Consider the following 12,508-nt stretch of genomic DNA (forward strand, 5'->3'; position numbering starts at 1 on the left):
ACTTAAGGGTTGCTGTACACTCAGATTTCAGATGAGCTTACTGGATTTCAAGCACACTAGATTTGGGCTTTAATAGAGTCACACTTAAAACCACACAGTGACAGATTTTTATCCTTTCCTGGAACATTCTCCAATGCTTTTGCCTGTGAAGAACTCATTAAAAGTAGAATATTTGGTCTCAGGCCCAGTATAACCAATTATTATCTGAGTGATGTGGGGCAGGTGATCTTCACAGGGAACCAGCTTTCACATAAAAGGATGCTGCTAGCCTCAGATTTGCCCTGTTCCAATCCACTTCCTCACTGTTGTCAGCGTACTCTCTCTAAAATGCAAATCTAGGCAATGCTGTGTCTCCTATTAAAAATATTCTTCAGTGGCTCCTTCCCTTCAAAAAGTTCAGGTTTCTAAGCATGGCCTCCCTTTTAATCTCTTGAGATTCGTTGCTTACCATTTCCTCCCTCCAACTGTACTCTAGCTGGACTGAATGGCTTCCATTTCTCCAGTCTTATTTCTGTTTGTTTGTTTTTGTTTTTGAGACAAGGTCTCACTATGCAGCCCAGGCTGGCCTTGAACTTCCCGAATTTGTGGTGACCCTCTGACGTCAACTTCAAGAGTGTGGGATTACAGGAGTGCCCCACCATGTGCCCCCCTCCCCAGTCCTTCTTTGTTTGGCTAAATCCTTTGTTTGGCTGGGCCTTTTAAACAGCATCTCATTTTTACTACACCTTAGCCTGGGCTCTTTGTATCACCTACACCATCTGTGGTCGTGGTCACAAAGCATCCTAGAAAGAGCAGCTTTGGTGGCCTTTCAGGTCTTGGGGGGTTCGTGGTGTGAACGTTGTTCTCTGCCTTGATAGAACTGTGAGGGACTGGCGGTGGCTGAAAAGATAACAAGTATGAAATATAAATGACCTTTGAGAATGCGGGGAGAGACACCCCCGATCCCCTGGGGCGCAGCATCTCCACCCTGTGGGTCAGTGACGTCTCCGAGAAACACTTGGAGTGAGGCACATAAGTAGCCTCGGTTTGGGGTGGAACCTAAGGGGGCATTAGGGATGCACAGGTAGCCAATTGGTCTTTGGTGCCATAGATAAATTCCTAGGGGTGGAGGAGATAGGAGCTCCTTGGTTCCGCCTCTAAGGCTCTACCGGCTACAATGTCCTGTCTGGGCCAAAACTCTTTCATGCCTAAACTTACACATCGCAGTAATCAAAAGACTGGTGTATTAAGAAATAGCTTGGGCTGGCCTTCTTTGAATACATGATGTAAAATACAAAGGCAACTACTAGATACAGTTGTATCAAAGTGTTGAATTCTCCACAACAAAAGAATTACTAGAAAATCAAAATAGGACTGATGAACATTTCAAAGCTATATTATAAAGAGTTCTTATACAAAAAGAAAACAAATACCATACATTTAAATGGGCAAAGAATACAAGCAACACACAGAAAAGAGTTATATAAAGCTTATAAACATGTGAAAAGATAAACTTTAAAAGTAATACAAAGTACAAAATAAAACTTCAGTGGAACACCATTTTTCATGACTAGTTAGCAAGGATCAAAAAATTTTAAAACATTTTTGGTAAGAATTTATGAGTGTCACCGGACAGGGCCCAAGATTCCCAATGTAGAGATAAGGAGCCTAAACCTGCCCTACCCACAGAATATGCTTGCAGATTTGCTGACTCCTGTAGTGGGAAAAAGAATTTTTAGGACTGATCTGTAAGAGGCACAGAAAGCACTGATTAGGCAGAATTTTAAAAGGACACATGCAAGAGTAGAATGTGGGGCTCCAAGAACTGAAGCATATTAGTTTCTGGATCAGGAAACATTCATGCTTCTCTTGAGTGTATGAAAACCCAGGAGAAGTTGGCCCACCCCCAGAAGAATACTGGTGCAAACTATGAGCCTACATTTTTTATATGAATAATTGAAATGAAAGGTTCCTAGTATAAAGCGAAAGGTGCTCTAGTATAAATTACTGTGCAATTACAGCAATAGTCTAACATTACCAAGGCCAAAGCAGGACTGCTTATCACTTCTTCTTCTTCAGCCCTAATTGCAACTCCTCTTCCTGTTTGTGCACAAAGAGAATTCCAATCAGTACCTCACACGTCATCAATGTCCGCCCCATGCACCACTGCAGTCAGAGGTCATATAACCCTCTGCCTCTCTGCATCTGGTCGAAGGAGGCGGCCCAGCCGCCGTGGAGGTTGTGTGCTCCTTTCCACGCCCTCAATAAACCTGTTCTTTTTGTTTTGTACTTTTTGCTTCTTATTGCACCAGAAAACTCCAACATTAAGTATTCTTTGAATCTCTCAACCTGTTTCTTTATCTTAGGATCAGCTTCCTGCTCCTCAGTTTCTCAAGTAAGCCTGTTTATGGAGGAATTTTGGGTGTGTAGGTCTGGAAGGAAAGGAGCCTTATTAACCAAGGGAATGTGGTACCTGTAGCCTTGTGCTGCTTCAGGGTTGTCCCAGGAGCTGCAGTCTTTTCAAAAGTACAATTTTTAGTTATGACTTTCCTTGTCTCCATTGTTACCTTTATTTCCTCTATCCTACCTGTGTTATGGTAACATTGCATCACAATTACAGTTAGTTACACCTGATCCAACAATTTAGTTGCTGGAAATTTGTCCATAAGTTTGTATGTAGGTAAAATGACAAGTTGAAGAGGGTTTCCTCCTTTTTTTAGTCTCTAAAAAATAAAAAATATAGGAATTTTCTGTTTCTTGAAAGTGTCTTAAAATTTTCTACAGTGGTTTTTTGCTCTTGGCGTAGGTGTGCTAAACTTGTCATTCTATTTTTTAAATGTTCAGTGTTTCACACAGATTTTCTACCTCTTAGGTTAATTTTGAAAATTGCTCCATTTATTTGTTGGTTGGTCACATTATGTAGTTCACACTGGCCCTGAGTTCATTATATAGTCCAGGCTAGATTTTCACTGGCAGTGAACCGTTTGCCCCAGTCTCCTGAGTGCTAGGATTACCAGGCATGCACCACCATACCCAGTAATAACTGCTTCTTAAGTTAATTTTGGTAATTCATGTTTCTAGAAAAAATTATTTTTCTAAGGTTTTAATCATTTTATGATATTTACATTTTTATTAGCGCATATTAGGACAGGTTTATTTCAGAACAAACCTAAGAGGGACCATTGGACACTACAGAGCAGACCAGCAACTCTTGTACAGGGTATAAGGACTTTTATGGGGTCATAGAGAGGGGAGATCAGTGAAAAGGGATTGTGGCTACCTGCCAAGAACAAAGCTTGAGAGAGCAAAAGGGCCAATGGCTGCCCAAGGACAAGGCTTGGAAAGCACAGGAAGTACTGGCTACTAACAATAGCAGGGCTGATAAAGTTGTGAGTGCCCAGGTATAGCTGTCCTGGGAGTGGGTAGTGTAGAGGGGTCTTTGGTCAGATACAATTTGTTGGGGAAATGTTTGTGAAACCTATTGCGAGAGGCACTAATGGACAGCTTCCCCTTATTGCGTTTGCAGATCTGCTGCAGTATTCATGCTAAAGTCCCCAGGATGCCCCCAGCCAGTAACTAAGCATAGCAGAGGTCCAGACCCAGGCTTGCCTGACAAGCAACTCCTCTCCAGGGCATTCTTTGCTCTGGAGAACCCAACTGTCTTGCCAAATGTTCTCAGAGCTACACTGCAGTAAAGACTTCTTCAATACAATCATCCTTTCTGATTCATAAGTGTAAGTGTCCATTGCTGACTGAAGCTCTCCACACCTCCATCCACTTACCTTTATCTGTCATGGACATTCTGCAACAAATCGCATGCATGACTATTTCCACCTTGACATCTGAACTGGTAGTCTTTTACGTGTACCCGCATATTTCCTATCTCTGGTGCTCTTTATTGTGCCTGTAAATTTGAGTTTCCAGCTCATGTCATTCCTGGTAGATTACTTAAATAAAAATCGTGGGTAATTTTTGTGATTTAAAAAAAAAAATTACCTGCCTTTCTTATAGTGTAATTCTGCTGTAGACTCTTTGCTTATTTTTTAAAAATCAGAATGCCCTCTGAATTCCCCTCCATTTTGGAAGGGTTTTCTTTTCTGGACATAATGTCCTGGGTAGCCAGCAGGTTTTTCTCTCTGTCTTTAATATGCTGCTCCACTGACGCCAGCCTTCATTATCTTACATGAGAAGACTGATAACGTAAGTACCATTTCCTTGTATATAATGTATCATCTTATCTTTGGCCTCATTCAAAAACACTTTCCCATCTTTGGTTTTTATTAAACCATGACTTTCCTGGTACAGGGTTATTTATTTACTTATTTATTTTTTGCTGTTATCTTGCTTACGTATTAAAAATTGTATTTTTTAGCAAAATGGGGATTTTGGAGAGTCATTGTTTCTGCAGTATCTTTCTCCTTCAACGTGCTCTCCCTCTTTTCTTTCTAGAACCTTGATTACATTTAGGATAAGATTATTCTATGTGCTATTAATTTTGTGGAACGATTTTCTCACAATCTGTTTTCCCCTAGTATTTAGATTGGATAATTTCTATTAATCAGTTTTCAAATTTACTGATCTTTCTTCTGCAAACTCAATTTGTGGTTAAGCCCTGCAGGTAAATTTTAAAAATCAGATTTACTTTAATTTCTTTAATTTTCATTTGGTTTATTTTTATGGTTGTCATTTTACTGAGACTCCCCATTATTCACTGAGTATGAGCACATTGCATTTTAAGACCTTGAATGTATTTATAATACCACTTTAAACTCTTGTCTACTAATTCCACTCTCTGGTTCATTGTTGGTATTAATTGCTTTTTCTTTTGACTGTAGGTGATATTTTGCTGTTTCTTCATTATGAATCATAATTTTAATTGTATGCTAGACATTGTGCATAATGTAGAGTATCAAGTCTTTTTTAAAGGGTGCTGAGTTTTATTTTAATATGCAATTAATTCTAAATTATTTTAACCTTTACATTTAAATAAAAATTTTAAAACTACTTAAATACTTGTCAATACTTTTATCCTCCAAAAGTCAGTTTGAACCTTAACTTACTTTAACTATGCTTTGCATGTTTCTTGTCCATTTTATTATTGCTTAAATTTCCAGGTTTAATCTTTTTTAAAATTACAAAAATTGCTCTTGTTTTTATGTCAGTAATTTACCAGTTTACTTGATCATTTTCTAGTTCAACACTGTTCTGTTATCCCAAGCCTGCTTTGCAATTTCCTTTTTATTATTGAAATATACTTAATAGCCCTTTAGTGACAGTTCAGCATGGTCAAGCTTCCTTATTGTTACATTTTTAGACCATGAGAGTGTGTCAAAGCTTTTAGTAATGGGCCATGTTCAGAATTCATGTCTATGCAATGATATTCATTGAAGGAATATGATTGCAAAAGATAACAAACAATATAAATGTTTATCAATGCAGGACTGATAAAATAAGGGAGTATATTGCTGCAATATTATGTTCCTTACATTGTAATCATTAAAGTGATGTAGCAGCTCTGGCACACTTCTATTGAATGAACTCCAAAATCTATTGGTCAATAAAAAAGTAATGTGCAAACTCAGCATAGATTGGTGGTCCCCTCGGTAGAGCGTGTGAAAACAATATATTAAAATAGAGAAAATATTGTAATTTTTATTCACATTTATTTAAAAAATTAACATGAACATTACTCTATTAGTACAGATTGAGGAACTCTAATTCAAAAATCCAAGGTCCTAAATGTTCCAAATTTAAAACTTTTAAATACTGACTTAATGCCACAAACAGAAAATTCCACATCTGCCCTCCTGTTGATGGGACTCAGACACTATGCAGATTCACTAAAAATAGTGTACAACATTACCCTTAAGCTATGAGTGTATAAGATGCATATGAAACATAAACGAACTTCATATTTATTTGTATCCAATAAATCTCATATGTATGTGCAAATATTCCAAAATCTGAATAAACCTAAAATCTGCTCCTAGGCATTGCAGATAACATATACTCAACTTGTGTATGCATATAAATTGTCAATAAACATAATTTAACTTTTAAAAGACACATCATAAAGACACATCATAAAGACTACTTATTTTTAAAAAGAATATGAACGTGTGGGAAAAATTATCTGTAGAAGGTAGGAAATACATTGATTTATGGTGGTGGTGCCCTCCTGGAAGGGGAACCACTTGGCTGGGGCAGGAATTGGAGGAAGATTTGCCTTGTTTGGTACTTTCTTCTGTTTCTCTGTTATTTGGATTTGGTTCTGTTTGGGAGCAGCATGCATGTTAAGAAAAATGTTTTCCTTTTTACCCCTCTAAGATATGAGCAGCATAAAAAGAAATGCTGTCTTTTCTAACACTATCTTCTAATCCTACTCCTTTATTGGTATACAGTAGGTACTTCATAAATGATTACAGAATGAGTAAAATGGGGATCATAACACACCTTCTAAGGGGCTGACTGTAGGAGAGCACTGGGCCTGAGCCAGGTGGCTGTGTGCTTCATTACTAGGTTTGTGTTAAGCGGTGTCCCCAGTATTGATGGAATTACTCCATCGTGGGCCACGAGCACTCGTATTTCAACCACATAGCAAAAATTCTTTTATCTCTTGAAGGAGCTGTTAGCTTGGTGATTTAAGAAAGATTTTTTAAACAAATCTGAGATCAAAGAGCTGTTTGCTTGGTGGAGTGCTGAGGCTAGGATATTGGAAATATATCAGCAAAGCCTTAGAAACTGGGTCAAGGAGAATAGAATTACATTAGGCTGCTGCCATGGTTCCTTGTCTAGCAGAAAGAAGTTGACTCAAAGGAGACTCTAGATTCGTCAGAAACACAGTGAGAAAGGGAAGAAGTAAAGGGAGGAGGGTGGAAAGAATAGAAAAGAAGGGAACAAAGAAAGATATGTGAGAAGAAAAGGAAGCTTTCCACCAGCATCAGGCCTGAAGACAAAGAGGAAAAGGAAATCTAAGAGTCTATTTATGGCTCAATGCCTGATGAGTGCCTATTGAATTAAATGAAGATGCTTTTGTCTGACACCCGAAACTCTCCATGGAATGTCCAAATCAGCCACCCTTCTAATTATCTCTGTGCACACCCCACTCTAGACAAACAATATCACTTAATATTTGTTCTTACTGTTCTAAATCATTGCTCACACACAATGACCTCCAGGCCTATCCTGTCACCTTGCCTAATTTTTTTTATTTTTTAATTTTATTTTAAAGATAGTAGAACCAAACCAAACAAAACAGAATAAAGTAAATCTAAATCAGAACAGAACAATGCAAGAGATATAGGACTTCAAAACAAGAAAACAGGAAATCAACAATTTCTACCACAATGTATCTCATTTTCTTCAAAATGGCTGTCCATACCATCACACACAATAAAATCAAACAAAACAAAAGCAATCAAAACAAACAAAAAATGAAAGTATTACAGGACTTCAAAAACAGTACAACAGAAAATCAACAATGACTACCATAATGTCTCTTGTTTTTTTTCAAAAAAGCTGTCTGTACCTTTACACATAATAAAATTAAATAAAACCAATCAAAACAAAAGAATGAAAGCATTACATGAATTTAAAACAAGATGATAGGAAATCAACAATGGCTACTGTAAGTCTCTTGTTTTTTTCAAAATAGTTGTTCATACCTTCACACATAATAAAATCAAATAGAACAAAACAGTATAAAATCAATCAAAACAAAAGAATGGAAGCATTACCGGACTTCAAAACAAGACAATAGGGAATCAACAATGGTTACCATAACACATCCCATCATCTTCAAAATAGCTGCCCATACCATCAGACACAGTAAAATCTAATAGAACAAGACAGAATAAAACCAAACCTAAAAAAATTATGAAAACTATACAAGAATTCAAAACAAGATAATAGGAAATTTAATAGTGGTTACCACTTTCCCTTTTTAGGCATTTTTTCCCTATCAACTTTCATAATATCTATTATGCATTTTTGGATCTTGCTAACTCCTTGTTTTTTATGCTAGGGAGACAACTCGGTGTTCACTTGTATGAGTCCAAACCATTTCACCCATGAGTATGATCTCCAGTTGCATCCATTTACTTACAAGAGTCTCAAGATTATCCTACTTTATAGATGAGTAGCTTTCCATTGTGTGAAAATACCATATCTTTCTTATCCATTCTGTGGTCCTTTTTTCTGGTCTCCTGTTGCATGGAACAATTATTTTCTCTCCTTTGATTTCCATTCTATGAATTTCCTTTCGAGTTAAATATGTTTCTTGTATACAGAATATTGATGGATCTTGTTTCTTGATCCACTCTCCCTGTGTTTCTTTTTATTGGTGAATTGAGGCCATCTACATTAATGGTTAAAACCAGCGTACATTGGTTCATCTCTGCCATGCTATCTTCCCACTGTTAGTCCTCCAGTTTTCCCCTCCATTCAGTGGCCTGTCCTGTTTGGCGATCCTCCCCTGCTGTTGTTCTTGGAACCTTGGTCACCTTGATCTCTCTCTAGACTATCCTTCCACACTCTCTGTAGGGTTGGTTTGGTGGTCATGAATTCCTTCAGTTCTTCTTTATCATAGAAGTATCTTTATTTTTCCATAACTTTGAAAGATAGTTTTGCAGGGTACCTCAATCTGGGTTGGAACTTGCTTTCTTTCAGGATTTGAAATATTTTGCTCCAAACTCTTCTTGGCTTGATAGTTTGTGTTGAGAAGTCTGCCATGATTCCGATTGGTTTTTTGGGGGTTTTTTTTGGTACTGGGGATTGAACTCATGACCTCATGACTACCAGGCAAGCGCTTGAGCTGCTGAGATAAACAGATCACCTGTAAAGTTTTACTTTAAGGTTTTACTATAAAGTTTTACTTTATAGGCGATCTGTTTCTTTTCTCTAACACCTTCTAATATTCTGTTCTTGTGCTGAATTGCTGGGATGTTGATTATTATATGTTTGGGTGTAAATTTACTTTGGTCATGGCTAGTTGGAATTCTATATGCCTGGTTTATCTGTATGCCAGATCCTTTTCCCATGTTTGGGAAGTTTTATGATACTACTTCTATAATATAATCATTTTTTGTCATTTGTGTTGATGCTTGCTTTTTCACTGTTGCCTGTCACTCAAATTATTTTTCTTTGTGTTGTCTTGCAGTAGTTTAATTGTTATTTCCTGGTTCCTTGTTATTTTAAGAGATCTTTCCTTTTATAATCACTAGCAGCAATCTTGTCTTCAGAGCCTGAAAGCCTATCTTCAATTTCTTTCAAGCAGTTTTTCCAGCTTTTGATTGACTTTTTAATTTCCTGGATATCTTTCTGAATGTGTTCCATGCATTGTACTTTCTTCCTATGTTGTTCATTCAAGGTTTCCATCATTTTCCTATACACCTGTTTTTATCTATGTCTTGTTTAGACATACTCAGCAATTCTTTCATTATGTTTGTATTTTCTTCTTTTACTTGAGATATTATTTCTGATCTGATTACTTTTATAGTCTCATGAAGTTGTTTCTTTACTTCAGTTGCTATCTTCTCAGAGATTTCAGGTATGTGACTTCCTGTTTCTTCCAAGTCTATACCTCCCAGATTTGTTCTGTGTGGGCTGGAGGCCTGAGATTGCCTTTTGCTCCTTCATCTTGACATTTTCCTGGGTTCCTCAAGCTAGTTGAGGGGTCCCAGGCAATTCCTGTGATGGCAACTTCTCTGCAGTATAGGAGAATGAGCCAGGCACCTGAGTTTCTCTGAACCCAGGTTCCCAGGGAGGTAGCAGGATGTGGGGTGGACTTTTCCAGACCTGTGCGGCTACACTGAGGTTTTTTCAATGGCTAGGGGTGGATGGTTGTGGGGCTGCTTCTCTTAGCCTGAGTGTCTACACTTGGACTCCCCTGATGGCAGCAGACACACAAGGATATGTTTATCTGATTCTTCCAATAGGTGCAGTCTGTCCAAAGGAAGCAATGGTCTCCAGTCATAGTCTGTGGGTGCATGGGGTTTATCTGGCGGTTTCTCCCTGACCACACTGGTTCCTAAGGGAGGCAAGCTTTCCAGTGATGGTGGTGGTGGGTGCAAAGGGGCAGGTCTGGCTGCTTCTCTTTGCCTGTACTGGCTGCCCACAGGAAGCAAGCTTTCCAGAGGTGGCAGTGGTATGCAGGGGCCTCCTTGCCTGATTTTAATAATCTTACCAGTCCTCCAAGTCTCTTCCAAAATCCTCTTCTTGTTCAAAAACTTTCTATTTCCAACAGATACATGATGTTTCTTCTTTGTATTCTTTGAATTCTTTTTCGTGAACTTTAAGTCTTATTTCATGTATACTTCCCCGTACTTAACTGTAAATGTCATTCACTTCTCTGTCTCTTCCCACTTCCTGGAGCAAAGCCCCAAAATGCAGGTCACTGCACAAGACATTTATTGGACATGATAGGTGAAAAGCATATAGTCTATGAAATCAGCAGTGAACTGATTTGTACCTTACTGGCACAGTTTCCTTCTTTAAAAAAAAATCTTTTATTTTAAAATGTAAAGACATTCATTGTCAGGTTATCAGCTTCCTTTTCTGTCTGCTGATCTTCACTGAACCACGACTTGGTCCCACAGATGGTTCCTGTGTCTCCCATGGCCGATAGTTCACCTTTTGACTTGCATTTAACTTGAGTACCAATATAGCAGCCTGCCTGCACCCATGGTCTAACCACTCACTAGTGGTGCCAGAGGGTTGTGATAAGTCAGAATGCATAATCTTTCTGAGACACAAACTTGGAAGAGCCCCGTGGTATACAGAAACAAGTCACTTGAGGATGAGTGTGTTTACCTGAACATCTGCCACGTTTCAATACAGCTTTAAAATCTTGGTGATGTAGAAGGCAAACCTCGAAGCTCCCAAAGAGATCACGAGCCTTAAATAATTGTTTGTCCCCTTATTGGCTTAAATCTTATTTAGAAAAATGTATCAGTTATCAATGTTTTAGGGATTTATTTTTATTAACTATAATCCATAGTCTACCTTAGGGTTCATTCTTTGTGTTGTGTATTACATGCACTTCGACATATATATATAACATCATGTGTCCATCCTTATGATATTGTACAAAATAGTTTCATTACCCTTAGACTCCTCTGTCTATTCATCTCTTCCTACTTCCCCCATGATACCTTTTCTAGAAAGTTACTCAGTTAGAATCATAAAGCTTCTTAGATTAGTTTCTTTCATTTAACATTTAGTATACATTTAAAGCATTTTCTCTCTTTTTTGTTGTCTTTTTCTTTTTTACTGGTACAAGGGGATGAACTCACGACCACACACTTGCAAGGCAGGCACTAATGCCACTGAGCTAAATCCCCAGCCCCATTTTCATTTTCTTAATTTAAGGCATTTCCTTAATGTCTTTTGGTGGCTGTATCAGTCAGTACTTTTTAAAGAAACAGATATAACACAAGATACATTAAGTATAAAAATTTATAAGATTGGTCTACAACGGCCACCCACAGATTGAGGTAAAAAAGGCTGCCTGTGCAAGGGGGATCCAAAGGCTCAGTCCAAGCCTGGAGCTCTGTGTGGTGTCTTATGCCAGTTTGGATCAGGAGGCTGAAGGGTCTGCGATGGAAGGCTGAAAGATTTATACAGGAAGCCAGGAGGCAATGTCCACAGTGAAAGAGAAGACTGGAGCTCCTTGAAGCAACAGAACCCATCTTTCTTTCTTCATTTACTTTTTTATACCATTGGGAAGATAATCCTTCCCAAAGTGGGTCTTCCACACCCAGATTTATGCTGAACCAATTTAGTTGAGTGTTATTTACTCAAATTGACACAATCAATCAACCGCCACAGAGGCTAAATAGGTCATTTCTTTTTAATGTTGAACAATATCCCATTGATAGCTATGCAAAGCATATTACTGACTTGTTGGAGGACAGGTTGATTGCTTCTACTTTTTGATAAATAAAAATAAAACTACAGTAAATAATTGTGCAGGTGTTTGCACAGATGTTTACTTTTCTTTCTTTTTCTTGTTACTTTATTTGGGAAAACACCTAGGCTTTTGTTTTCTGGGTCACATGGTAAGTCAATGGCTAGCTTTTAAAAAACTGCCAAACTGTCTTCCTAAATGACTGTCATCTTTGCATTCCCTCCATCGATGAGTGAATATTATTGGCCCGTAAGCTCTTTAGCTTTTTGTATTGCCTGAGTTTTTTAATTTTAGCTCTTCAAAGAGAGTTAAAATAAAGTAGTGATATTTATAAAATGTAGTGGTATTTCCTTGTTTAATTTATAATTCCCTTATGATATAGTATGATGTTTTCACAGCATTTTTTTTCATAGACTGCACTTATTTGCCCTCTGTGTCTGTTTAGATCTTTTGTTCATTTTGTGGGGAGGGAGGTCAAACTCACAACCTCGCACTTGCCAGGAAGGCACTTTTGCTGCTGAGCTAAATCCTTGGCCTCTTTTATTCATTTTAAAATCAGGTTGTTCATTTTCTTAGTTAGGTATTTTTCTAAATATTTTCTTCCAATCTTTGGCTTGCCTTTTT

The 12,508-nt window shown here is 37.9% G+C and overlaps 1 long non-coding RNA gene across 1 annotated transcript; it reads right to left on the bottom strand.

Annotated features, from left to right (window-relative positions):
* Positions 1-704: 704 nt before the first annotated feature.
* On the bottom strand, positions 705-2,485 carry LOC134474220 (uncharacterized). Its single transcript, XR_010044916.1, has 3 exons — positions 2,453-2,485; positions 2,018-2,079; positions 705-879 (listed from the first exon to the last, which is right to left on the bottom strand). It is a non-coding gene; the product is annotated as an uncharacterized LOC134474220 (long non-coding RNA).
* Positions 2,486-12,508: the final 10,023 nt, after the last annotated feature.

Source organism: Cavia porcellus, unplaced genomic scaffold (assembly GCF_034190915.1).
Source record: "Cavia porcellus strain 051 isolate PalLab524CR breed Dunkin Hartley unplaced genomic scaffold, mCavPor4.1 scaffold_31, whole genome shotgun sequence".
NCBI lineage: Eukaryota > Metazoa > Chordata > Mammalia > Rodentia > Caviidae > Cavia > Cavia porcellus.